Genomic DNA, 27,931 nt, shown 5'->3' with positions numbered 1-27,931 from the left:
CCTATCTCCCTCAGTTTTGATGATAGAAACAATGCGGTTGACCCACTTTTATCAGAAATCGCAGAGTAAAATTTTGCTGTGAATTTCAATTTAGCAAAAGTTTTACACATGTGAATTGCCGTAAAATTATTTTCCACTTTGCCTTTGAAATGTCAAATGTTTTCTTTTGATCAAATCATTGCTTGTGATTGCTTGCATCGGTTCAAAGCAGCTCCCATAGAAATGTATAATAATTTAAGCATTTTGACCACATTAAGTGTTTTTGCTCAGCCAATTTCAAAGCCATGCTGACAGTTGAAAAGTCAAATCCGTTTTTCTCTTTTGTTTAAGGAGGGAAGATGGGAGTGAAATTATGTTTGATCTGTATTATTCCTGAGTACCTGCTCTCTCTCCTCACATCTAATTAAATTGCATATTGGTGGGTTGAGGGGTTTTGCAGGGGGAACCTCTAACCACAGTGCTATCTGTTCCAAACCAACCCAAAAGTTTTCTTTTCTGTGCTGCATTCTTTTTGTGTGCATTACCTGATTCCCAGTGCATTGAAGATATTATTCATTGTTTTTGTCACCCCTTGATGATTGTTGTTACCTATTAAAATATATTGTGATTCAAATGCTAAATAAATAAATAAATATTTACCTTTGCAAACTAGCCTGATTCTTGGTTCAGTGTGACCGGGGGAGGGGGGGAGGCATCTCAGGAGAAGGGTGTGATATGAGTGGTATATCATTCAGAATATTGGAACTTATAGATAAAAAAAATAAGGGTTTCATTTGCGCACTACATGCTGGGGGAGACTCAGGTGTGTGCCTGATTGAAATCCCTTTACAGCATGTATGCAACCATATTTCACTCAGGTACTCACCAGATACCCCTGGCTGCTGGCTCAAACTCGGTTATGCCCACATCCTCAATCCCGAACATGTGCAGGATGCCATTGACCATTTCCTCCCAGGGTCTCAGTTGCAGTGGTCCTACTGTGCTATCTCCAGTGGTAGCTGTCTGCCAGTGGCGGAGGGATATAAGGCTCCAGACCCTGCTCATGGGGTCATTCCACTTCTTCGTTATGTCATTGAACTTGCGTTGGATATGGACTACAGCCATCACCTTGTCCCTGAACTCAGCCCAAATGTTGTTCTGCTGTTGACTGGTCCTTCGGTTTTTGGCCCCATATGGCTCCTCAGAGTTGGCCATCACCTACTTAGATAGTACAGTCAGCTCCTGCTCTGAGAATGCTGGCCTATGCAGCCTTATATCAGAACCCTGCCTTTCCCCTTTCCTCCTGACATTTTTAGTATCGTCTGGGTGTTTGGATGCCACTGCTCTGTCTAGCTATTCAACGGTATGTGATTTCCAAAATGGCTGCCGCTGTGCTTCCTTATATAGTGATGATGAATTTCCGCTGGCGGAATTTCCACCAGCGGAAATTCTGCCAGGCGGCATGGCGGTAATGCAAATTCTGGGAGATATTTGGCACAGATTCTGCCATGTACTGGGTTTCTGGCAGTGTCTCTGCTGAGCAGAATTACCATTACCGCTGTGGCTCTGTGCGCGCATGCCAGGTTGGAATAACGTGATAATTCTGCTGCTCCACACAGCAGTAACACTAATTCTGCTACAGAGGAGTTACTGACGATTTTGGCCCACACTCGTAATAAGGCCATCCATTTACTAACAGCCTATACACTAAGCCTCAGGCAACAGTCATACCCATGCATGCTAGTCCCACATGCCTACCATGTTTTTGATGCAACAATATCTGTGCTGTTTGTGCCCTGGTCGGTGCAGTATAGCTTACTAATGGGTCAGTGTCCTTGATGTGAGGTTGTCAGAATATCTGTTCAAATTCCCAGACTGGTGTCTAGAAGGTATCAGAAGAAACGTGAGAGAGAATTAGTAGTGCACGTCTGAAAAGTGGAGCTTGCACCATAAGTACCTTGATTTAAGTCATGTCCTGAATATGAAAGTTGCATTCAGGTCTTACCAGGTTTACTTCCCAGCACAGATTTCTGCTCCCCATCAGTATACCATAGGCACTCATATCAGTCGCTGCAAACTCAGGATGAAAAGAAAAAGGCACCCTCCAGGGATGTATGGAGAAATGGACATCACTGGAGGATACTACCTTTGTTGATGTCGTCATTTTATCAGAGGCAATGAGCAGGGTGGATCTCCCATCCACTCCCCTGCCAGTGCTGTGGTCTAGTGTAGTGGTGTAGGACTCATGACACCTGTGTGTAACTCCCCAGCCTGTCACAATCCCACCAGGATCTGTGGTACGCCACCTAGTTACTGCTCCTTGAAGATCCCATGCAGCATCTATACACAGTGGAACAGCCTCCGAAATGGGTTCTCATCTGCAACTTGCCCTCAATTCGGCAGACATTGAGGTTAAAACTGAGCTGGCTACTGTGATCTTCTGCCACAGGAGATAAGAGATTAGATCCCAGGAGCACGAGTAGGATAATCATCGTTTCTGTCTATTCCCTTGGTGTATGAAAGGCATCCCTTTTGAGGGGAACTTGATTCCCTTGTTCCCGGCCCTTGTTTCTGCAGCTTTCCCTTGATTGCCTAAATCAGGCTCTATTTACTGGTGCAGCTGGACTGAAGATGGGAGATTTTTGTGGCCACAATTGTCTTTTTCCAATCCGTGGTCTACCTTTTCCCTGAGTGGCAAGTTGAGGAAAGGTGATATCCTCAGGGCATTGGGTGGTCTGACCAATGCTGCTCCCACAGCCACTGCTCTCCTTAGCTGTTTCCTTGTAGTCCTGCAAGCCCTTGTCCAGTCATCACCAATGTAGGCACCAAAAGCGGATTGATGGTGGTAAAGATGCAGAACACGTGTAAGCCTCTTGGTTAAAAAAGTCTAGGTACGCTTTATTATACATATGTACATTAGTTAATAGATTCGAGTTACCCTTCTGCTATAGACATAGTGACAACACCCACTAGCCATCCTCATACTCTCCAAGTCAGGCCCCAACTGACACATTCAGAACATTCAAACTACAAGTTCTCACTAGAATGCTGATGAGCTGTCAGGTACACACATGCATCAACATTCTGTCAACATTCATAGCAGGAAATGACAACATTCAGGAAGACACTATAGAGTGACACTGAGCCTTAATGAATACCATATTTTTTTCAATGTGGAAAAAAGTTTCATAACTATGCAAGACATATATATATTTGAGGTGATTCAGGCAGTTCCCTTGATTTGGCTGCTGCTTGGGCATGAGCCAAAGTCTTGCTACTTTTGAGCAAAGGTGGCACGTCAGCACGTCTTACCGAAACCACCTGTCCAGAGGTGGTCCTACACCCATCATCTCTTTTACCATATTGAAGAATGCCATTCCAGTAGGATACTATCTGAGGAACTCTCACCACATGTGAAACAAGGTACCATTCTGCACACTTGCCTCCAGAGCACATCATACACACCAAGACGTATGCATACAGTCGTTCCATGGTGAAGTTTCCCCAGAAGAGTATTGTGAACGCCACTCTTTACTTTGTATTGAGATTATTTGTGTGTGGTCATATGTTCTGCTAGGCTTCAAGGGAAATGTTCACTCGAAGATGGCCGTATAATATTTGCAAATACAGATTTTTAGTGTGTGGGCTGCTTCCATACATCATCATATTACACTCGGCAAGGTAGAGATTCCTAGCCACTTTATTGCATACACTGTAGTATCACAACTTCATGATCTCGGTGCCTTTGTATGCAAGCCTTCATGATGCAATCGCTTCAATAATTTTCTAATTTTCTGTATGGCGTGGCTTAACAGGTGCATCTGTTTTATGGATAGAGGTTACATGTAGTGCTATTACAGAGTTCCTATTGGAGCAAAACATATAGGCTCCTGCCAGTGAATTATGCAGTTACCATTCGAGATATTATAGCACCACTACAGGAGTGCCAATCAATTGTGGTAAGGATGGAAGTGGTGGTGTTTCTACAGTGTTTCAGTTAGCACTGTGTCCATAGTGACACGCAGAGCCTTGGCTGTAATAATAGTGAAGGTGCAAGGTAAACGTTATTGTATGGCTATAATGGGACCAAATCCAGAAGAACCACTGTGTTTAATTGTTGTCTGCAAAATGGTCCTCAAATGTATCTATGACCATTAGTATCTTGTATTTTCATTTAGAGCACATAATATGAGATTGGTTTGTAGGTGCCACAGTTCTTTTCTAGAGTTCAGTCAGTCAATCAGAGTCGTAAGTCATGTTGGGTCTCACTATTGATGGTACCACTCTATTTGAATTCATGCCCAGGGTAAATCAAATAACTTGCTGAGTATCTCTCTTGACAACCATATAGGTTGGAGTCATAATGCCTGTCCTATTAGAGGGTAGTAAAAAGGTTTTGCGTTTTTATTCTGCCAGTGACTAAAAGCTGGTTGCCTATAGCTTACTGGTTTCTGGTGAACCTCCTCTTTTTGAAAGGCAAATCCCAGAGCGACATTGCTGTTGTGTATTCTTTTTTAGGTGTTCTGGCATGTGCTCAAGTATGGATCAATTCTTCTTTTACCAATTTTGGATATGGATACATGTGTTTCTGGTGGGTGTTCATGTGTGTGTTGTAGCTAAACTTTCTTTTACCAATGTGGGGTATAGTCACTGATAGTGTCATATTCTTCAGACTCTTTCAGTGCCACCACTGGCCTATCACATAGGGATCACATCTCAGAGCTCCGAAGAAATGTCCACTGGCTTCCAGTTAAGGAAAGAATAATCTTCAAAACCCTTGCCTTCACGCACAAGTGTCTCCACAACCAGCCCCCCCCTACCTTGTTCAAAGGTTCTCCAAACCAACCACCCTAGGCCCTCCAGAACTCCCTACGCCAACCTGATAACTGTTCCCAGGTCACACAAAGCCTCTGCTGGTGGCACGAGTTTCCCAGCCATGGCCGCCACACTCGGGAACACCCTTCCGCCTCACATCAGGCTAATTGACTCCCACTCAGCCTTTCGCAAGGCCATCAAAACAACACCCTTTGTTTGAATCACCCTATACTTCTATGTACTTGAACCAGCTCACTGCTTTTCAGCTCTGTACTTTTAATCATGCATTGATGTATGTAGAACCATTTACCCTGAACTGTACCAAGTCTTTTCTTATAGGCGGCTTCACTGTAACCCTTAATCAAGCCTTCTTAAGATATGCTATAGCGCCTCGATGCCTGTGGGCTGTAGTGCGCTCTACAAATCCAAATAAATATTCATATGTGGGTTTAATTTCCCTTTTGTTGAGTTCTGTGCAAGAGGTGTACAGTTGGGGGGACCAATGTGTTCTGTGTGTTGGTTCTTGACTCCCCTTAAACAGGGAAACTGGCTTCGTGGTGGTATTGTCAGGAGTGGCCACAGGGTGCAGGTGTAGTGTGTGTTTTTGCATGAGTGTGTGTGTTTGCGTGTGCATGTGTGTGTGTGTGTGTGTGTGTGTGTGTGCGTGTGTGCGTGTGTGGTTGTTTCTGTATGGAGACGTGAACTGTCTTTTGTGGGTGTGCTGAGTGTGTGAGAAAGAAAGGAATGTTTGTATACGTTGCTGACGACATGGTTGCTGATTGTCTTCTGGGTGTTTTTTTCAGGTTGTCTTGTTCATACTTGGTCTCCTTCCCAAGTTTTATTTTGCTGTTAAATAAAGGGTTTTTAGGTGTTGAATACTTATCTGCATGCTATTAGGTACAAAGAACTGTTGTTTATACTGTCTGGGTGCCCGATATCCATCAATGTCCCATTCTTTAATGTATGTTTAGGTCGGAGACCATGAATAAGGGAACACTCTAGGACTAGGCTATGCTAGGCTGCAAGATTGGGCACCATGAGTAGGAGGACCAATTTTGGCAATATGACGAAATTACCAGTGACGAAGTGCGACAAGGCTTTGCTTCGCCTGGGGTGAGAGGCTAATAGGTGATTGGAAAACTCAGCTGCAGAACCCCAGCTCCAGGAAGAGAAGCAGATTCCCAGGGCCACGACAATGGATCTGTGTCCGAACAAACAGCATCCACATGTGTATAAACTCAAGAGGCCTTCCCTGCCAGGCTTTCAGGTTTCAGAGCAGAAAAGCAACCACTCTCAATAAAAGTAAACACATTGCAAGAGAGGTAACATTCTCCCCATGTACATCATTCAAATAGATATAAGTAAGAACAATGCTTAGATTTTTAAATCATAAAAACACTTAAAAATATCATGTCCAAACCTTTTGCATCTGGAAATGATTGTATTATTTACAAACAACTCAGTGACAAAATACATAACATTTTGATAAAAACATGTTCCATGGTTAAGAGAAAGATGAGGAAAACCTACGCCATTAGTTCTTCGTTTTGTATCACCTCCTTCCTCTTCTTCATTTGTATCATCTACATGAAAAATTGAGTACTTTAATCAAAACAATTGGACAGAAGTTTCAATGCTGCAACATTTGATCATAGAGTACAGTTAATATCAGTGACTGATAATTTTCCCCAGCAGACCCAATCGCTGTAATGTACATTATAAACAAAACATATTTTCATCAATTCCAGAGCAGTCCAAGACAGTGGTTTAGGTAATGAATGTCAACCCAAGATGTGTAGAATTGCAGCCAGCAGACAGAGAAGATGTCTTTGCAATCTTCCAGCTGCATGTGTCATGCTACCCACTGACAAATTGAAAGTTGTCGTTGAAAAGCTGTATGGCACTCCTCTTCGTGGGGTTCCACTTATGAGGCCTTAAAACTTAAAAGTGAATGCAATACCAATGGTATTGTCAACAGAGGCTAACACTTGTGTGTTCTTTGTTTAACTGTCACTGCTTGAGAAGAGAAACCCATCAAAATACATATGAATCGTGCAGTGAGCACCTTACACGCTCGGTCTTTATATTGCATACACATTTAAAAAATCTGGACCCTCAAACATATTCTCTACCAGTGATCGTCATAGTGTTTCTTCCCTAATCTAAGTTGCACTAAGGCATCCATGCACTGTATACATCTAAGAGATTAGACCCCAAATCCTTAGGTTTGCCAAATGTTAACCCACTGTTGTTGTTTCTCTGATGTCATTATGCGAAACCCAGAGACAGAAGCAGAGATATTGCATTCTATCAAATTCTAATAAATTGCAATCCTATTCATTAATTAACGTTTTTCTGAAGCCCTTCACACTATGTTTCAGCCCCATCCAAGTATGTAAAAGAAGATGCTTGCAAGAAAGATTTCACTTCCGCCATGGACACGTGTCAGAAATTCTGAGTCAGTCATCTTCCATCAATCGTCTAAATGAAGTGACGCCCATCATAGGTTAAAATCTTTCTTAACAGGAATCAGGTGTGAGCATCTGGGAGTTAGATTGAGGGTTGCTCTCAGCGGTATCTCAACTGCCAAGACTAAAGAGAACCCTAACTAAAGCATATGGAACCCTATTTTAAATGTTATAGAAAGCTGAACAGACTGGACAGGGTAACCAGTAGAATGTCTAAGTAGAGTTCTACATGACAACTGTTCTCCGGAAGTCAGTTAACACAGTATATTATAAAACAGTTAATACATGCATCCCTAATTGCAAGAACACAGGCTCTACTAAGGCACATTTCTAGAGCCATTATTTATTACAACAGCATCAGAAGAATGCAGGTATGTTAGTCAAGCTCCAAATTAGGGATCTGAAACTATGTTTAAGCAAAGGTTATGACACATAAATGAATAGGATGCCAATGCATTCCTACCAGTGGGACTAGGAGGAGAGACCTGAGGAATTAAGAAAATCAATGTCACGAATAAGGGAACACATTTACTGTATCTCCTGCACCCTGTAATGCTTTGGTCACCCTTTGAAATAATCCCCTATTCAAAGTTAGATGATGGGACTGATGTGACACTGGGCCAGTGTACCACTACACGCATCTTCATGAGGCCGCTGAAGAGGTATGCGGAGGATATCCTCCAGAAGCTCTAGTCCATTATTGGCCAAAGAGTTATACTGAGGAAAAGAACCCCTACAAGTCTGATGCAACCCTAAGGCCTTCAAGTGGGCACAGACTGCTGAAACTCGTATTTATTTATTTCATAATACACTTTTAGCCATGCGGCTTTATATATACAACAAATATTAAAGACATAGGAAAATACACAAATCCAGTTCAATATCCAAACAAACTGATCAAAATAAATCTATCTCTTACATTTCACAACAATATCCTATATATTTACAATAAATAACACATCTTAAGATAAACAATTTAAAATTTCAACAATTTTCAGATCAACTTTTACCATAAAAAAGATATAATGAATGTCGTCCCCTTGCATAAATGTACCCCATATGGATGTTACATTGCTAGGGTCAAACAGATTGTTAAAAGATTTTTAAAAGCTCGTACGAATTGTAGTTAGACTTTTGCAATGGATGAGAAGGTGCTTTAAGGATTCCAGCTCAGAGCACCCAAATAGACAGCATATTCTCTCCGAGCAACTTATGTCGATTCTTACCCCTTTTATCTCAAGGGCTTCACAGTGATTACATTTAAACATTAGATAACATCTAAAAATCTGTGGACTGGGATAGGCCATGATATACAGGGGCAGAGATGTATGTAGGATCCTGTATTGGCAACATGGGCCGCTATGATTTTTCATGGCCAACTCAACTAGGTGACACTCCCAACTGTACACAGCCAGTTTCTTTTTCGGCCAACCTTTAAACTGGGAGTGTAAGCTGCAACAAGGATCATACACACCCCCGTTGTCTGTACTTTGGGGTGCGGGCGTAAGAACCATGGTGCAGATCCAGACCGCATCACAGCCTCCTTTGAGTGGGACGCCTGGCAGACCCCGCAATGGAGGTTGAGGGTGGGCAGCTTCAACAGAAAAGAGCACCAATGACCTGGTGCATATTCTCATTTGCATTTCAGAATTTTAGTAACCCCATACAGGGCAGAAAACTGGGGGTTGGGGGGCACAAGACCTTTTCCCACCCATACCCACAGTTCACAGTGCAATGCCAGATACCTAACTCAGCCATTGGTTTCCACCTTTTAAACCACTGCTCTCTGGGCTCCTGCTGATGTTGCTTTGTCTTTTCTCACTTGTTTGGCCATATCACTGTTGTATACGGGGAAACCAAATCCAAAATAGTGAATATTATAGCTTCTTTACAGAACACGATATTGCTTTTTACATTTTCACCATGATTTTTTTTTTTCGGTCATGTTGGTCCGCTAGTGGTGATGCACTATTAAGGCAAGGTATCGGTTCACACCAGTCAATGGACCTCATTACAAGTGTGGTGGTCTGGAATTAAGGGTGCCGGTCGGACCGTACCGGCGTCCGTTCCAGACCGCCACACTACAACTGTGCAGGCAGGGGCTGTAGCACCTGCCAGGTCTGGCCTCCTGGCGTAACGGCACCCCCTGCAGAGTTATCACAGAAGCACCGGAACCGTTAGCCACAGAGCCAGTGCTTTGTTGTCCCCATTACAATGAAGGCCAATGGGACTCTATGGGAATGGGGACTTATGCTTTCTTCTGCCTGATATCCCGGGATCTCAGGCAGCGGAAACAGTGTTACGAGTTTGGCAGCAATGCGCCGGTAGTACAGGTGGGTTAATGCCAGACGTGCAATGAGGCCCATTAATGTCTTCCAATTGACTTCTCATTACAGGAAAGGATGTGAAACAGCATGTTCTTGTCCATAACCTACTGACATTGCTCAACTCGATAAATTGGGAACAATGAGAAGTACACAGTAGCTTGGAAATTAATAAAAACATGCCCAGAACCATCTAGGTCAAGCACATTTTACAGATGAGTGACTTTGAGTTACTGAATACGTACAACGGCCTTGTGGGAGAACTGTTGTCTTCACTAATACAGCATGTTCCTGTAGATAGAAAGAGAACCCATTAGTGATAACATCTTCACTCACACGGAATATTAATTTCAGGAAACATCCTAATTATATCCATATTTGGATTTATCATACTGTTATCAGAGCTCACAGTTTAATTATCTAAGAATTAAGATGGCTATGGCATAGTTAACAAACAAATGCATTATGCTAACGAGCATTGGGAAAGGCACAAGTCTGTCTGTTCCATAGCTGATGCAGTTAATTCTTTATTTTTATTTTATTTAATTTTAATGTGTTTAGCTCAGCATTAAACTTTTCAAACCAATTCATCTTACTTCTACTTACTAATCTTCATGCGTTTCATTAAACAATTTCAATTATTCTTGTTTTTAAAACAATAATTTAAAAACATTACATCATTCATAATCACAAGCCCATAAAAAACAAGTTAATACCATTTCCTCACATATATTTTATCCAATTTCCCTTCGTAATGAAATAGTTTTGTCCTTAAAATGTGTAGCTCAACCTCTGCGATTTGCATCTCATAACGGTCCCTTTACTTTTTCAACATGATAGCCTCGTATTCTTTCATCTCCTAATCTACATATATGTACCATCTCTTAATATCATATATGCCATTTCACAGTTAGTTCAGGATGATAGTCCCTGTCACTCAAGCTTAAACTAGCACCGAACGTGATCTTAATTTCAGCACTCTTCTTCTGATAGTAGACGTTAGCAGATACCAGCTGTTGCATCTAGTTCATCATTCCATTGCTATGACGTTCACTTGTTCAACTAATTCGTGCTCAACCAGTTGCCAGTTGTTAAATAGGGCAATATTTGGAGAGATGGATCTTCCACTCAAATACCGCTCCCCAAAGTGGTTCCTATTAATCTATTGCAAATCATGAACACATTTCCCAAGATAGTACCTATCTACATGTCCTAACTTATGACGACTAGTAAACACGTCTCTATTTGTTTGTTTCCAGTTTATATTCTTATTTACATAGTCTGCATAACCTCTTTTCTCTGGTTAGTCCTAATCTTGGTCCAAAGGCAGATAAGGTGGGCAGCATATTGAGACTAACCAATAATATAAATCGTCAAATCTTTGGTGATGCATTCTTCATAAGATATTGTTGTGGCCTTTTAAAAATACATGCGTTTCTAGTATATCCTACATTTGATTTTAACATGTCAAGATGTGTATAATTCATGTTCCAGTCCCACAATTGCAGTTTGGACTTATATGACGGCCGTAGCTAACATAAATCAAGTGTCCAGTCTAGTGTCCATCCTATTTCGTCAAGGATATTCAAATTCAATATTTTGAAGTTTATTCATTTGTTTGCTGCATATTCTTTCCCAGCAGGTTCAGTAATGGGCACGTCAGATTTTTCCCTGCCTTAATATATAATATTCGTCGCTTTAACTTTAGCATAAAAGCCTGTAGTTTCTTGGGTCATCTATCGTTCTTTTTGTGTACTGGTATCAAAATGTCTTTCCTCCAGGACACTGATATTTATTTGTCTTGAATGATCTTATTGAATAAGGCAATCAATCCGCCCAAGTTTTGGCTTCTTTAATAGTACGACATTAGCAAGGCCTTTGTGCCTGATGCCCTGGATTTCTTTAACACCAATATCTCATTTTGTAACCCCTCATATTGAAAATGCAACAGCCTATTTCTGTTTCTACTGGTGGTTATTTCCGGTTTAACATCCCTAGTGTCCCGAGCCCCGTATTTCTCTTTCATATACTTCACCCAGCTATCCTTACCTATGGGATTTGCTGTAAAATTATCCTTTTTGCATTTCCCCATTTGCATCGTATGCCATGTCTTCTTGTTTTCATCCTTACAAAGTGCAGAAAATAGGCTCTTCACTTCTTTATTGATGGGTGTGTGTGTGTGTATGCATTCATGTGGATGGAGGAATAGGCTAGTGTATGTGCCTCTGCAAATGGTTAGCATGTAGATGGTAGGAAAAGTATCTTTTTTGGGTACGTGTGATGAATTGGATTCTGCTCTGCAGAAATACATGGATGAGTAGGGGTAGAAAAGCCAACTCAACTCTCACACATCAACAAACCAAGAGTCAATGCAAACATAAAGGTAAAACAGGCACAGTTAAGAGATATACCTCCTTTGCCTTTTGTGGTAACGTGGGCCAAGGGACGACTATGTTCTTAAAAGGGGTGTGAATGTGATCCAGTAGTGACCAAATTAGAGGTAATGTCCAATCAAGGTTCTAAAACATAGATATACTTTAAACACACATTTTTCAAATAGAACAAAATGTAAAACGGTGTACAAAAACCCACCCCTGTGGAAGAACAGAGAAGAAGCAACAGCCTTAAGAAATAGGCACTCTCAACATGAATAAAGGGATGATGGGCAAGTTACTAGCGACAGACAGGATATATCTTTGGTAAATGAAGGTTCAATAGTAACCTGGCCAGTCTCTGGGGCCCAAGTGAACCGAGTGGGCAGTTAGTGGTCATTGGTACCTTGTTTCAGTTCTTTGGTTGGGTAACAGTGTGGAACTTGGTGTCAAATGTTGATGTGAGCCAAATCAAGCTCCTTTTGGGCACAGTCTATTGTGTGGTACCAAGCAGCAAGTGGGCGTCAAGCAGAGGTGAAGGCGGTCGCTCTGTGTGGGTCATCTGTGACTCTCAGAGATGCAGGTCACTGCTGTCACCAGGACCTCTTCGAGGTTATGCCAGGTGAGTTATGTTGTAACCACTAGGAAGGGTCATTGATTGATGCTCCAGCACCTCGAATCAATGGCCGACAGTAATTGAACTGGTGATCTGGTTGCTACAATGTGCTGGTCGGTGGAGTGGTTGATCAAGGGAAAGTCAGGCTGAGTCATGATTGCAACCTTTGGATAGGGTTGGGGTGTGACCATACAGTGGTTTGATTTGGGACCCGAAGGTGAGCAGTTGATTTGAGCCTAGTAGGTGACAAACTCAGCAAGGTCATGATGCAGCATGGAGCTGGTCGAGCGGCAAGCAGTATAGTTTGCCTGGATGAAGGAGTGCAAAAGACAGCTTCTGCACTTTTTCTCTAGTATAGGTGCGTTGAGCCTGTTGCGAGAGGTACGGTGCAGCAAAACAGGGAGATCCAGCTGGTCAGGTCCTCCAGATGATATCAGGCCCACTCATGTGGATTCAAGGACAGGTTGGTTCAGGTCAGGGTCTGCTATCCAAACTTAGAAGGTTTTGCCGCAGAGTGGCGGATCCTGGTCTGCAGGAAAAGTCCTACCCAAAGTGCTTTGGCAGTGAGTAAGGGACAGAGATCTCCTCTGCCTTGGACGACTCCTGTTTCACATGAGGATGAGGGCTTTGGAAAGTGAAACCTTCACAAAGGAGGTCCAGTGGATCCTTCTCAGATGTTGTTCTAGAGTGAATCCTGCGTGAATCTGTTCAAGGGGTCAGAGACCCCTTCTTTTAAAGGTAAACGTCTCCAGGTGATTGGATTAAATGTAGCCTGACTTAGTGGTCCTATCCCTGCACTTGAATGCAGTAGACTCTGATGTCACACCCAAAGTGCTTTGCTCAGATGTAGCATAGGGGACAGGAAAGAGAGAAAGAAACACAATGGTGGATGTCTCTTTCCATGGAACAGAACACTCTTGCTTACTCTAATCTATACCCTTCCCTTCTCACTAAGAAGAAAGGTCTTTATAGTTGCAGCCCCCTTGTGTGAGGCTACTCCTTTTTAATGGATGCCCTCCTCTGATGCCTTGGTCCAGGACAACTGCCTGTTGTGTGGCTGTCCATGGAGGAGGGTGTTACCTGTGCTCACAAAGAGATCAAATAAAAGTGCATTGCCATTTCGGTTACTTTGCTGCCAACTCATCTGGCCAGAATCAACCTGTGCTGTCTCAAACCATCAGGACAGAATACACTACACCTTCCACAGCAGAGCTGACTCAGAGAAGCTAACACATCTCTGATATCAATTTGGATGTGGCGGTCATGATTATAAGTAGTGACATGCAATATGCTTAAACTCTGGCGTAGATTTATTTTAGAGTTCATCCTGCCACTATCCTGGGCTATTTATGATCATCATAGATTTGGTACAGGGCTGCATATCTTTAATGAAGCACAGGTAGAGACCTGACTGTCACTGTAGCTGTCAAATGGGCAGCTGTGACCTCTGAACCTGCTTTATGCCACTGGTAGAGCAGGCACTGCAAATCAGGATACTGATGAGACATGACACAGGTACACACTGTGCTTTTGGCATGAAGCTTGTGAAATGAGAATCTGATAAGCAGGTTACCCTATCTGAGATGGAATTACCTGCAATCTTTTATTATTTAATAACAATTTTAAAAAAGCCAGGTTTTCACACCCTTGTCAAATGGCAAAGTAACAGCATTTGCCAATAACTAATGTTTGCTCCAGTATTTACTGATGATTGTGTGAGGTTGGGGCCAGGAAGATTTGTGTGTCTAAAGGTTTCTGTATGTTGTTACCAAACTGCTGCATTACAACTTTGGCGGTGCAGTAAAAAAGCAGCAGTAATTCCATAACAGAATCTTTTCTTGCACCGCCGAATTTCAAGTTTGGTGGAATTACAACTGGCAGAATTACTGAGTGGTAATCCCGCCAATTTATGAAGGAAAAGCTGAGGATGTACCTCCAGCTTGATGCTGGAAAAAAATCCTCCGTTTTCCTCCAGAAATCTGAGGAATTACCACTTGGTAATCCCGCTGGTGGTAATTGCACCAAAAATCCCCAATGGAGTCCTATAGACTAACAATAATGAGGGTTTACACCATCTACTATCACTTGTAATCCCATGGTAAATCTATGTGACCAAGTGGTGGTAACAGTTTGGTGGTATTTTGGCAGATTTATTACTGAAACACTGCCAAACTTGTAATGAGGCCTATGTCTCAAATCAGATTTATTTATTGGACATTTCTTACCATATTTTCTCACAAAATGCTGCGGGAGACTACTGCATCTCCACTTTGCCCCAAACCCCACCTACTCATTGGCAAATATTGCCTCAACTTATATCAACTTTTTGTGGGGAAAAAATCCAATACAAAATGTGAAAGGAAAGTTTTTTTGGGGAATGTTTTTCATTAAAAAGACTAGTAGTGGCACTGTAAGCTAGTGGGCTTGAGGCTACCACAGTACTGTGAGCATTCTCACATTGACTATTGTATTTCTGTTACTTTGTTTACGTGGATGCCCATCTTTACAGTTTGCAATGAAACTATTATATGCCACTGAACAATACTGGAGACAGCTATTGAAGTACTAAGGATAAATCCTCTACTTATGATTAGCAAGTAGAACGTAAAAGCAGATAACTGGAGGATGGTGAACTGCAGAACAAGTTTAAAGCCATCTTTAAAAGTTGCAGCATCTTATCATTGCAGGTCAGAAAGCAATAGCCACATCATCACAGAAAACAAGAAAGCAAAATAAATAAATATGTTACAAGTCCAGAAAGCATTCAAATCTCACATTTCACTAGCCACCTTGTACAAAACAATGCCCAATGCATCGCAAGGCAGCTGATTTACACCACAGTCATGTTTCAGGCTTGTCATGGAGAGTTCTGGGCAAACGAAATTGGTTTATAGCTATAGACTTCATCTGACGAATGCAATTTTTTGATGGATAGGGTTTGCTGTGTTGGATCCAATTCCCAGGTGGCTTCACTGGACACAACCTGCTCTCACCAAGCATGCCAGGAAAGGAATACATGTACAGTATGTGTTTCATATCTAAGGAGATTTGTATTTAATTTGTTTTATTTTAATTGCTTTTTTTATAACCGCTTAATACCGGATTTCGGTTTCTAAGTGGATAACTTCCACTTCTCACGCGAAGCCACAGCTTGGGTTAAATCATTCCTAGCTGATCGAACCTCGAGAGATGCCATAGGCAAGGAAGCCGCAGGCCCTATTTCTGTTCACATAAGTGTTCCTCAAGGTGCTTAGCTCTCGCTCACCTTCTACAATGCCTATACTAAACTCCTCTTTGCTGCTCTGGATGATATGGGTGTCATCTATACCAATTTTGCAGATGATACCCAGAACCTAATCCCCACTTCAGGTAACTATGACAAAGACACAATCCTAATAAATGAAATGTATTCTATCATACAAAATTGGATGGCAACGAACAGTCTCTGCCTCAATGATGAAAAAACAGTGATCCCCATCATGGGCGCTGCGACTAAAATCAAATCGCTCCACTCTGACTACTCTTCCTTCATCATTGATGGTACACCCATCCCAACACTTAACCAAGTTAAAACATTGGGTGTCTATCGGGACTCAAACCTCACCATGACAAAACATATTAAGACTCTCTCCACCTCCACTGCTTGCACCGCTAAGCTTATAGCGTAGAGTCGACAATTCCTGACACCACAAAACTGCATCACCCTCGTCTGGGGGCTAATTTTGTCTGAATTAGTCTACTGTAATGTATTATTACTAGGCACGTCAAATCCAATTTAGCAAATCTCCAACTCCTACAAAATAAAGCCCTGAGAGTAGCTCTTGGCATCAGAAATTCTGACCATATTTCCAACACAAGAAGAGAGGTGCACTGGCTGCCTATCAAAGCATGAATACTATTCAAAACTCTCTGCATTAAACACAAATGCCAAGCCATGAAGGCCCCTGCGGACCACAATAACACAGTAACACCTAATCCTCGACTAGTTCCCTGAGCTCTAACAACAACTCTCAACTCTGCATCCCACTATTCAAACTCACGAGGTCAGGTGGCAGTAGCTTCCCAGTCCAAGCACCAAAAACCTGGAACTCCCTCCCAGCAGCACTGAGAAATGAACCAACTCACTCAAAATTTTAAAAAAATCCTAAAGACTTGGCTTTTCAACAACTGCTAATCTTACTTGTTACCCATTTGACCATTATGCTACTTGGAACTATGCCTGTCTTCACGTCCCCCATGTAAAATACCCTCCATCTACTGTATTCACCATTCTTAATTACTTTAATTTCTTATGATGAACAATTTTGTCTCACTATGCTGTATGTGTTCATGATTCTTGCACGTTTCTCCTGCTTGTAACCAGAGAAAGCTTGCTTATCTTTTGTAACCAGAGAAATCAAGCCTTCTGTAACCTACGCCGTGACATCCAAGGGTTTGGGAGTATAACAAATAAAATAAGCACGGATCTGGGATTCTTCATGCATCACATAGCTAGTCACCATCCATAGAGTTCCTTCATTCTAGACGAAAGACAGCTCTGCCTCCTAGTACATCTTGATTTCTCTGCACAACTCCCAAGTGAATAAGACAGAAACACGTGTGATGTTTCACATGCAATCCGTTTGTTCAGTAATTAGAGGAGTCCAACATTATTCTATTCTTTAAGACTTGATTTTCATGAAGCCCTTGTGAACCCTCATTGCCAAATACACAACACCATCTGCAGCAGAGTTGACTGAGATGAGCCATCCCGTGTGTGATATCAGTTTGGATCTGGCGGTCATGATTGTAAATAGTGCCATGCAATATGCTTAAACTCAGGCATAGCTTTATTTTAGAGTGTATCCTGCCACCATCCTGGGCTATTTATACATTATACATAACCCATACAAAATTCTACCTGAAAATATCATCTATTGAAGACATCCACCAACTCAAGGCCTGCCTCATCCTTATCAGCACACAGAGCTCCAAAGCCTACCTCAGACTTAACCTCACAAATGCCATATGCCTGCTCTCAACCAACCACCCTGAACCATCCTTCACAAAACTGGAACCCTGAACAAATTGTCATGGTTCCAGAGAGACAGCCAGATTGCTTCAAAATAGTCATAGCAAAGAAAACTCAGGCAGCTATCCCTCCTGAAGAAAATCAAGCACTTCCTACCAAACAGAAGCTTCAAATTGGGAATGGCTGTGCCTTAAAGTAGTCACCTTGAATGCTGGTTCGAACAATGCAAAACATAGTGTGTCTCTGATTGAGCTGTTCAAATCTCAATAGCTATAGGTCCTGGGAATCTCGCTGAGTCTGTAAATATCTGATTCAACTTGTATGAGGCTCGAGACACTTCAATCCATTTTGAGCCAATAGGCCACCTTTTGGTTATTTTGTTAAAGCTGTTTTGAACAATGTAAATTTGAATTGGCTTGGCCTTTTCCGAACCATAGGAAACTATTTATTTGAACCTCATCTACTTGTCCCAATCTCTTAAGACAAACTGAAAGTAAATAACAAACTTACTGTTTCCTGTTGTTGCTTTTGGAGGGGGGGCAGATAGAGGCTGACATAAAGAGAGAGAATGAGAATAAACTAGGCTGTGTGTGTGTTAGAGGTTTCTGAGGGTTATGTTCAAAATGGAAACCGGGGACAGGACTTGGAGAGTAGCAGGAGAAGGTGGAAGAGAACTGCTATGTTCCAGAGGAGGGTGCTTTCCTCCGCTGGCCATATTTATGAAAGTGCAGGTCAGTAGAAGAAGTCACTGCCATTAGGATTCAATAGTGCAGTAGCAAGATCAGCAGCCTACACCAGCCACACCTGGCCAAACATCAGGGGAGGTATTGTAAAAATGGACTATGACAATGTTTCAGCAACGCCCCAAGGGAACCAAAAACAGAAAAGGCATCAAAGGTGGTACACGACATTTTTGGAGAGGTTGCAGTCTGGAGATAAGCACCCATTTTAATACAACACGCATGCTAAGGCACTTAGATATGAGACATGATGCCATTGGCAATGCCACCCACAAAAGGAGATGCACAAAGCAGCCTACAGTAAATACCCCAAGATGGACGTAGGACTGGCATCTGTCCAGGGATTGTTTCCCCAGGTGTTCAGTGTTTGTCAATTTGTTGTGTTGTGGCAATAGAGCAAGACTAGCATGATTCCACGGTGGCACAACAGAGGGACTTGCAAGTTTCCATACTGAAGGCACACCTGAGCTACGCTCAGTGAAACATGCTCCCTTCTTTTTTGTTCACGCTTTAATTTCCCAGTTTTTATCTTTCCCCAGCCAAAACAAACGAAACAAAGAATTAAAAAATCTGACCACAAAAATATACAATTAAACAACTAAAAAATGCACAATTTTTACAATTACAGTGCTTTCTGATAGATTTCTGCTACCTGTATACAGATTTTTACTATTTGTACCCATTTTAATAGTAATCATTTTAAGATAAGTTTTTTCTGAGGGACATAGATGTTCATTTTACTATGTTGAATGAGAAATCTGGCCCCTTGCTATTCATGTTGTAGTTGAGCAGATTCATGTCTCTGCAGGAAATCCCGCCTCCTGCTTCCTATATGTTGTAAGCCTGAGATTGTGCCATGCTTAAACCCAGCAGTTTTGCCAATTCTGAGTGTATATTTTAAAGAAGGTACCCTTAGAGAAAACCCTATCAAATGTATCCTCGAAGTGACAACCATCTGAGGGAGGAGTTCCCTGAAGGAATATGAAAAGCAGCAAAAGAGGAGCTGGTGACATCACGAGAGACGAGCATCACACTCAGGAAATACTGGCTGAAGAAGATGTATGGACCATACAGAAACAGATGCCGAAGTTAAGAATCAAGTAAACTTTTATATGCAAAAAAGAAGATTGGACTTGTGCGAGGCACTGCAGAAAATGCAAGCCGTTAACTAACTGTACAGATGCTGTAATGCAAGTAGATTAAGTAATCTTAGAAGCTGTCTATATGTAGTTAATAGATTTCAGGTGAGGCCGGCATTGCACAGAACCTGTGGAAAGAAAGGCAGAGAATTGTGTTGCAGCACGAATAAGCTGAGATCATTTAAGAGTCCGGAAGTGCTGTCTGGCCTAGTGTCAAAGATGAAGCAGCCAAGGCTTGTTATCTATTCTTGAAGGCGGTGTTCGTGAGATGTGGAATCATCCCTTGTTAAGGTGCAAAGAAACAACACCAAGTGTGCCAAGTTTTATTCATTTAACACATTTAAATGCTGCAAAATGGACCAAAGCGTGGTCTCCTGTCACAAGGATGGAAATAGAGCTGAGCGTGGAGTTCCAGAACGACGATAGGTCATGCTCACACTCCCAAATATTCCCAGAGACAAGGATACTTTGCAATGCCAAGTGCAAACACAATCTTCATGGCAGAAGGCATGGGTGATGAGAGATCATGAGCTAATTGGGTGGGAGGTGAAGTCAAGTCCACCTCCTGGCACCTGGGTTTGAGCTTACGTGCTGCTAAGTGAGCCAAATATTCTAGAATGAGCATGCCAACCAATTATAGAGGGCCACATAATGAAGCGCCTTATAGTTTAAGAGCCAATGATATACTTTGTACTTAATAAGTGTTGAAGATGACGGGCCTCATTATGAGTTGCCCGGTAAAAGTGGGTTCATTACCGGCATGCCGGAATGAGCGGGTCATGCACGTATAAACCCGCTAACAGCGGGTGATTACGAGTGCGCGAGCACACGTGTTCCCCCATGCCGGTAGTGGCAATACCGCCATGCCGGTAAAGGGCCACCAACCCCCCTATACCGGCATTGCGGGGCCCGCCCATAGCGTTACCGCCTCATAACAACCTCTAAATACCGGCACGGTAATACCGGCACGGTATTACCGTGTCCGCAAAAAACAGACCCGGAAATTACGTCATCGCGCAGGAACGGGAAATGGGCCGGCGGCCATCTTTAAGAACACAATCCATTGCCATCCTCCACAACCACCAGTTATTATGTGTTGTTCTGTGGCAGAATAGAAGCAGGATGTCCAAGGCTACCAAGAAGGCAACCAAAAGGAAGAGAAAACAGCGTTTTTCAGACACTGAACTAAGCATGCTTGCTGACACCCTGGCCCAGCATGCGGACACAATCAGGAGCACTGACATGAAGCATGAGGCTCAAACCAAAAAAAAAGAAGTCTGGCAGGAGGTTGCACAATGGTGTCGGCAGTGGGAACCACCCCAAGGAGTGTGCGTGACTGTAGGAAGCGGTGGGATGACCTCCGCCTCAGGGTGAGGAAGATCCTGGCGGAGAATAGGAGGGCCGCAATGGCAACAGGCGGGGGCCCACACTCCCCAGTGAAGTTGACGGCATGGGAGGAGACTGCCAGTACCCTCATTGACCCTGAATCCATCCCGCATCATCCACAGAAGAAGGTGAGTGACCTATCACATCCATGTAGGCTAAACCATGATGTGGCACAAGTGATGTGGAAGTGAGACTAGGCAAGGCACTGCATGTCCCAGGCCCACATCAACATATCCATTCAAGAATGTGTGGCACACCCTGCAACACACGCATGCTGAGTGCCAATCCCAATGCCAACACAAGTGCAACATGACCCAACCGTGCCCATGGAACTCACCACACAGACACCCTACCAATGCCATGCCACCAGCCATGCATTAATAGCCCACATGCCCCCTCAGAACACCAAATGCCACACCCCAGAAATAATTTGATTAATGAATGTATGAACATATCACAGCACAATACATCATAGCTGCCATGTGACACCATCATTGATGACCTGCATCTCTTCTATCCCCCAGGCACCGATGAGGAAGATGGAATGCAGGACAGGGGTGCAAGTTCATCCACTGCACTTTACACCGCCACCCCCCAGCCCAAGAAACTGCCCAGAGCAACAGGCAGTGTGCCACACCGGGCAGTAACCCTGCAGGAGACACCAGCAGCCACAGTACAGCAGCAGCCACCCACAACAGTGGGAGGTGTTTCCATTCCCGCTCTGTCAGCAACCACGGACGTTGTGGATACAGAAGTGGAGAATGAGGATGACATCATGTCCGGCACACCCACCCCAAGCCCCATTACCAGCCTACCCCACCCTACAGAGGCCGAGAGCATGGATGATCCCTGCCTCCATGACTCAGACCTTGGAGACTCAGACATAGGCCTCTTTGAGGAGGACTGTGCCCCACGCAGATGCCATCCTCCACCCTGCCTACCACCACCCTGCCATCCACCACCCTGCCTACCACCACCCTGCCATCCACCACCCTGCCCACCAGTACTCCTGCAGCCAACGACTCCTTCGAGACTCGCCTGTCAAGGGTTGAGGCCCGACAGGAGTCGATGCTCGAACTCATGCAGCAACACATATCCAATGGGAATGACTCCATAAGGTCCATTGCCACAGCCATTGCAGCCAACACTGCTGCTGTTGAGGCATCGACACGTGCCATGAGGGAGTGTATGGGGGCACTTACACAGGCCCTACTTGCGAATCTACCTCAAAGGCAGTGCCCACACCCTGGGGCAGGCATGGGACTGATCATCGACATCTCCACTGCCACAACCCCTTCTACCTCGGCCCAATCAAGCCATGTGTGGTTGACGCAGAGGAGTGCACGGCGCTTGCCCATGGCACCCCCGGATCCCAAAATTGCAAAGAAATAGAGTGGGCAGACAATGACATTTTGAAAATGTACGTTGGTGAAGGGACCAGTGTTTGTTGGACATATGGGGACATTTGCGATTTGTAGGGGGGGTGAGGGAGTTTACTTGGGTATTTTCTGGGTTTGTAGGGTGGGTGAGGGAGTTTACATGGGTATGTTTGGGGTTTGTAGGGTGGGTGAGGGTGTTCACTGGGGGTTGTGAGGGGATTTTGTTCACATTATCACGTGTCTTGAAAATACACACGTTGTGTGCAGAACCGCGCCTTCAACAGGCCAAAGGTCTGCTCAATCACAACACGGGTACGAGTGTGCACACAATTGTACTTCTCTTCATGGCTGTTCTGCGGGTTCCCACAGGGGTAAGTAGCCACAGCCTCAAGGGATATCCTCCATCACCTGCAAGCAGATACAAATAGGTGTGTGTCACTCTGAACTGCCACCTTCAGGGAGCACAGTCAAGGATGCAGCTATTTGGTGTGGGCATGCACATGTCCCTGTACATGTACAAAATAGTCACCTAGATGCAATGTATACTGTAATGAGTTGTGCTACACTGGATGGGGTTCAATAGATGATGCAGGGTGTAATCATGCATGCTCTGGCAGATGTGCTGTGGTAGTGCGAACATGTTTGGCCTCCAAATCATGCTGTATATTCTTTACTAGGCATGGTCACACTAGCCGCATTGCCACTGTTGCCATTCTATTCAGTCATGCATTGCTTGCCATCACCATGGTGCCCTGGTGCCCTGGTTGTGCTTCTTACTTGTCATCCATATGCAATATTTGTGTTTTGTGGCCCAGTGATGTGTTATGCTCCATTTGGCTGGTTCAGGTCAGGAGTGTTTAGCTCTGCATGCATTCTCCACTCACTGGCTAGTGCCACCCAGATGCACTATTCCCCCCCTTTACTACCCAGGTGCAGTAGCCCCCCCCTTCTGCATCTGCACGCATCAGTACCCCACAGCATGGCCATGGCCATGGCCCTGTTGTGCAACTCACTGAGCAGCCATGCACATGGTCCAGCATGTCGCTCCATGTGACGGGGTAGTGTGGAGTTGCGCAGTACCATGGCATCATGTGTGGATCCAGGAAATCGGGAGCAGCAATGTGTGATGATCTTGCTGGAGTCACATACCATTTGCACATTGATGGTGTGGTTTTGCTTGCGATTGCGGTACACTGCCTCTATGGCATGGGGGACTACCAATTCCACATGGGTGCAGTCGATGGCACCAACACAATTGGGCATGCCTGCCAGTGCATGGAAGCCTACTTTGGTTTCGGCTATCCGTGGTAGGGGTATATGGGTGCTTGTGTGCTTCAGGAGGGCATCCAGCACTTGGTTCAGCATGCGTGAGAATAGTGGTTGTGAAATGCCATGCAGCTGGCCCACTGTGTGTTGGTAGGTGCCTGTGGCCAGGAAGTGTAGCACAGACACCACCTTTAGTAGTGGGGGGATGGCAGTGTGTATTTCTATGTGGCTGGCAATGTCATTCTGTATCATGTCCACTATGGTGGTGATGGTGTCACGGTCCAACCTCTACAGGGTGTGGATCTGCTCAGGGGTTAGGTTGAATGGGCTGGGTCTGCTGCGAGGGATTGGTGGCTGCCTACGAGCACTGGTGGCTGTGCTGGTGGTAATTGCTGGGCCTGTCTCACCCTCCTTCTCCTCCTGCGTCTCCTCTGTGCTGCCTGTTCTTGATGCTGTAGTTGTTGCTGTTGTTGCTGTAGTTGTAGCTATATAGGCATGTCCTCCTGCGCCATGATTGCAACTGCTAGTGGTAGCATTTTGGTGTAGGAATGGGTGTGGTGTGTAGGTGTGCTCCTTTTGTGCATTGCTCGGGGCAACCCTCCAGAACCAGAGCAATGCCAGAGGTCAAGATTTATTCTAAACCTTCCAGCCATCAACGCTTTTGTTTTGCTATTGTCACCCCGAGTGGGAAGGGTATGCCCAGACGTGGGTCCCTTGCCTGCTGGGCCTAGAGACCCAAGCTACTCCTCACTGATGACGCCCAACAAGGCTGAAACATGTCTGGGGATGCTTGTGGTCTCGTGCAAAAGGGATGTGACCTAGCAGTTCGGGCTGGACTACCCCTTTGGGGGTGGCACCTAGCCTGATTTGCATATGGTCTTTCCCCTTTTGTAATGGCTTGGCAGGCAAAGAACGATGGTCTGGTGGGTTGCCCAGAGCAATGCCAGAGGTCAAGATTTATTCTAAACCTTCCAGCCATCAACGCTTTTGTTTTGCTAGATGCATAGAGCAGCCATTATCTGCATACCACTGCCCGAGTTGCTTGTGGAGGAGTATTTAGGAGGCGAGCAGCCATTATCTGCACACCACTGCCCGAGTTGCTTGTGTAGGAGTATTTAGGAGGCATGGCATTAGAAGAGGTAATGTCTTGGTCTGTAGGCTGCAACACCACCCAATGTCCAATGTGCAGTGATCAGCATTTCACAAGGTTTTGAACCATGGAGGAACTTCAACAGTTGAATAAAATATGCAGCTTAGCATTTTGTAATGTGGTGAAATGTAATTAATAAAGGTTTAAAAACACATTTTTCAGCAGCACTCAATAGCTGTATGTCTTTGGCAATAAACTCTCCACTCAATTGGCTAATTTCCAGAGTTTATCTGTTTTTGTGGCACAGGCTTCTAACATGCCACTTACAGTTTGCTGGTGGAGTAATGTTCTACTACATTCTTAATATACAAGCCTTCTGGAAGTAGTGTCCGCATTATTTTTTTTCCTTTGGACCACAACTGTTGTCTGCCCATAACCCTTTGTATTATCTGTTTGATGGTTAGAAAGAACCACTGGACGCCATTGTTCAAGACGGTGCTTAAGCGAAGTTGTTCTGAATCACCCTGCATTTTTTCTACATCTCACAATCTGGTCTCGTATGCTTCAGGTTGTAATAGCAATATATCTGGACTGAATTTGAACGTAGCTCCAAACAACATAGAGTCATGAACGTTTAGTGCTTCAACACGAAGGAAGATGCCCTGTGTGCAGTTGGCTTAAGGGATGTTCAGGGGTTTGGCAATGAATATGTTCTTTCTGTGCTATGGTCATACTAACAGTGATCTCCATTGCAGGTCTGCTAGATGCAAAATATTGAACATTGTCTTACTATATTTTTCACTCTCTTGTCAATCAGCATGTTGGGGTTCACTTTCTGACAAACTTCCCACATGATCAGGCTATGAAGAGTATACTATCACAAACATGGCTAGAGTTCCTGATCCTCCCCTTATCACTGCTATTGCCTGAGGCATTGGCACATGTTACATTTGTGTTCTGGCAGTACTGGCTCCTTATTCTTTGGTTGTGCATTGTCTTGCAGCTCAATTAGGCATTGCAATGTAATTTACAGTTGCCTGAATATTTTCAGAAATGCCCTGGCCCTCTAATAAAATGCCAGTTGAAGCAGCTTCTCCACACATGTTTACAAGAGGAGGACAAAGGATCCTGAACACCATCTGAGGGTCGTGCCAACAAAACAAAATTCCCAAAGCCTGAAACACCCAGAAAACTGCCTGCCTTTTGCCATCTAACTCATTCTAGTAGGCTCCCAGAAGGTCATGAGACAACATCATATGACTGGAATTATTGTATTGTAGTCTCAAGCACTGATTGGCTTCCAGAAACACTGACACCATTCTTATTGAGCCGGACATGGGTGTTCAGCCCAGTCGTCTGCAGCTTGGGGGCAAAAGGTTAACCTCATCTCCATCAGCACACCTTTTGTGGTAACGTGTGTAGCTTGGGGGCAAAAGGTTAACTTTATTTCCATCGGCACACCTTTTGTGGTAACATGGGACGAGGGAAAGCTATGAGACAAAGTTATTTTTTATGAACCTGGTGTGATGAATTGTCACCTGGCAAGATTGTGAGAGCCCTTGCTTTTTTGATTTTTTTTTTTTAAAGAATGAAATGAAGCAGGTAATTCCAACACAAACTCCATGCCAGGATCACAGTGTTCACTGCTGCTGTATCAGTATCCAGATTTGCAGCACCAACTCTACTAGTGACAGGTTCAGAATTCACAGGTGCCTTCTTGACAGCTGCAGTGACATCCAGATCTCTGCAGCACAGTGACTGAATTTAAAATATGCACCCCTGTTCCAGAAACTGCATAACTCTGAATGTCCTGTCCTGGTGGTACAGTAAACTGTAAACATAAGCCGCAACAGAGTTAGGCTATGGAAGCCAGCATCTCTCAGAATTATGCCAGACACATTAAATTGATTTCACACATATGTCAGCCCTGTGGGCCCAGTTCAGTTGTGGAAGACTTAGGTTTAGTCCCCAAGACAGGCCTGACCCTGCCCCACTGACAGGAATATAGCATGATGCCATTGCCTCACTTCATTCATTTGTAAGGGCAGGTAACACCCTTCTCCCAGGAACAACCACTCCACCAGACTCGGGCCTGGGAACAGGAACCAAAGAGCCAGGCCTCCCCACCAGAGGGCTGCATTTCTAAAGATCTATGTTCTTAGAGAGTGTGGGGTCAGAGTAGTCAGAGGAACCCTTTTCAAGAGATGGAGATGGAGACTTCCACCATCTTGGATATCTATCACTCTTTCTCTTTCTCTTTCCATCCCCATCCACTTCCTCTGGAGCAAAACGCTTTGGGTGTGACTCCAGAAGGGCAAAGTTCACACATTCCAAGAGCAGACATTGAACCCCTAATGCAGGCTACCTTTATTCCAATCACGTAGAGGGTGTGGGGAGGGTGAGGGGCACAGGGTGTTTGATTTTGACTTTTTATTTCAATGCATAGTTTTCCCTTGAAGCAATGAATGGACATTCCTTATTTTGGTGCAAGTATTTACTGTGTTTGTGCATCATATGCAGTAAGGTGTAAGGGAAGTGAAAGGGTTACTCAGAAAAGGTTATCTTTGAGTTCTTGACGGGACATGTGCCCATCCCTGGCCTCCATGCACACGTGCATGGTCCTGGCAGGCACTGTGCCATCAGCATTTTCCTCTGGCGGAGGAATGTCCAGATCTGGGGGCACAGGTATTTTGCATCTGAAGCAGATATTATGCAACATTGTACAAGCCTGGACTATCTGCCTCTAATTCTCTGACCTGTACATGAGCACACCCCCTGACCAGTGTAGGCATCTAAAACGTGCTGGAAGACCTGCTCCTATGGGCACCCTGGTCCTCCCATGCACCCGGTTGTATGCTATTTCCACCTGCATCTGGGGATCCCTCAGAGGGGTCATCAGTATCGGAAGAAGCAGGTATCCTGAGTAACCTGCATGGGTTAAGGACATATATGTGAGTAATGATGTTGGGCAGTGGTCCTGCCTGTGACGGCAGAATTTCAACAGTCAGTCTGTGCATACTGGTCCCATGTGTCACCAGGCTATTCATCCCATGACCCTAGGTGGCCTAGTCTACAGGTTCACTGGCATTGGAGTGGGGTGGGTGTTGCCTTCTGGTACCTGTAGTGCATTAGATGTGGATATTCTTTTGGATTTGAAATGGGCTGGTCAGTGACTGCTACATCTCCAGTTATGTGCTACTCTTGTGTTTTCTGGTCTGTCAATTGGGGCGTGCAATGGTTGCTCCTGCATGTGCAGGGTGCTTTCCGGGCACGCATTTTTTGTTACATGGCCCCTTTGCCTTTGTCCCATGATGCAATGTAGGTGTAAATGTTCATGTACTCACCC

The 27,931-nt window shown here is 44.1% G+C and overlaps 1 long non-coding RNA gene across 1 annotated transcript in view; it reads right to left on the bottom strand.

Annotated features, from left to right (window-relative positions):
- Positions 1-9,832: 9,832 nt before the first annotated feature.
- LOC138504729 (uncharacterized) overlaps positions 9,833-27,931 on the bottom strand; it is an 89,761-nt gene continuing 71,662 nt past the window's right edge. The window contains exon 4 of the long non-coding RNA XR_011279930.1: positions 9,833-9,877. This is a non-coding gene — a long non-coding RNA (uncharacterized lncRNA). The remainder of the gene's footprint in view (positions 9,878-27,931) is intronic.

This window comes from Ambystoma mexicanum, chromosome 11 (assembly GCF_040938575.1).
Source record: "Ambystoma mexicanum isolate Mex_15411 chromosome 11, UKY_AmexF1_1, whole genome shotgun sequence".
Classification (NCBI taxonomy): domain Eukaryota; kingdom Metazoa; phylum Chordata; class Amphibia; order Caudata; family Ambystomatidae; genus Ambystoma; species Ambystoma mexicanum.
This window is presented reverse-complemented; position numbering and strand designations above follow the sequence as displayed.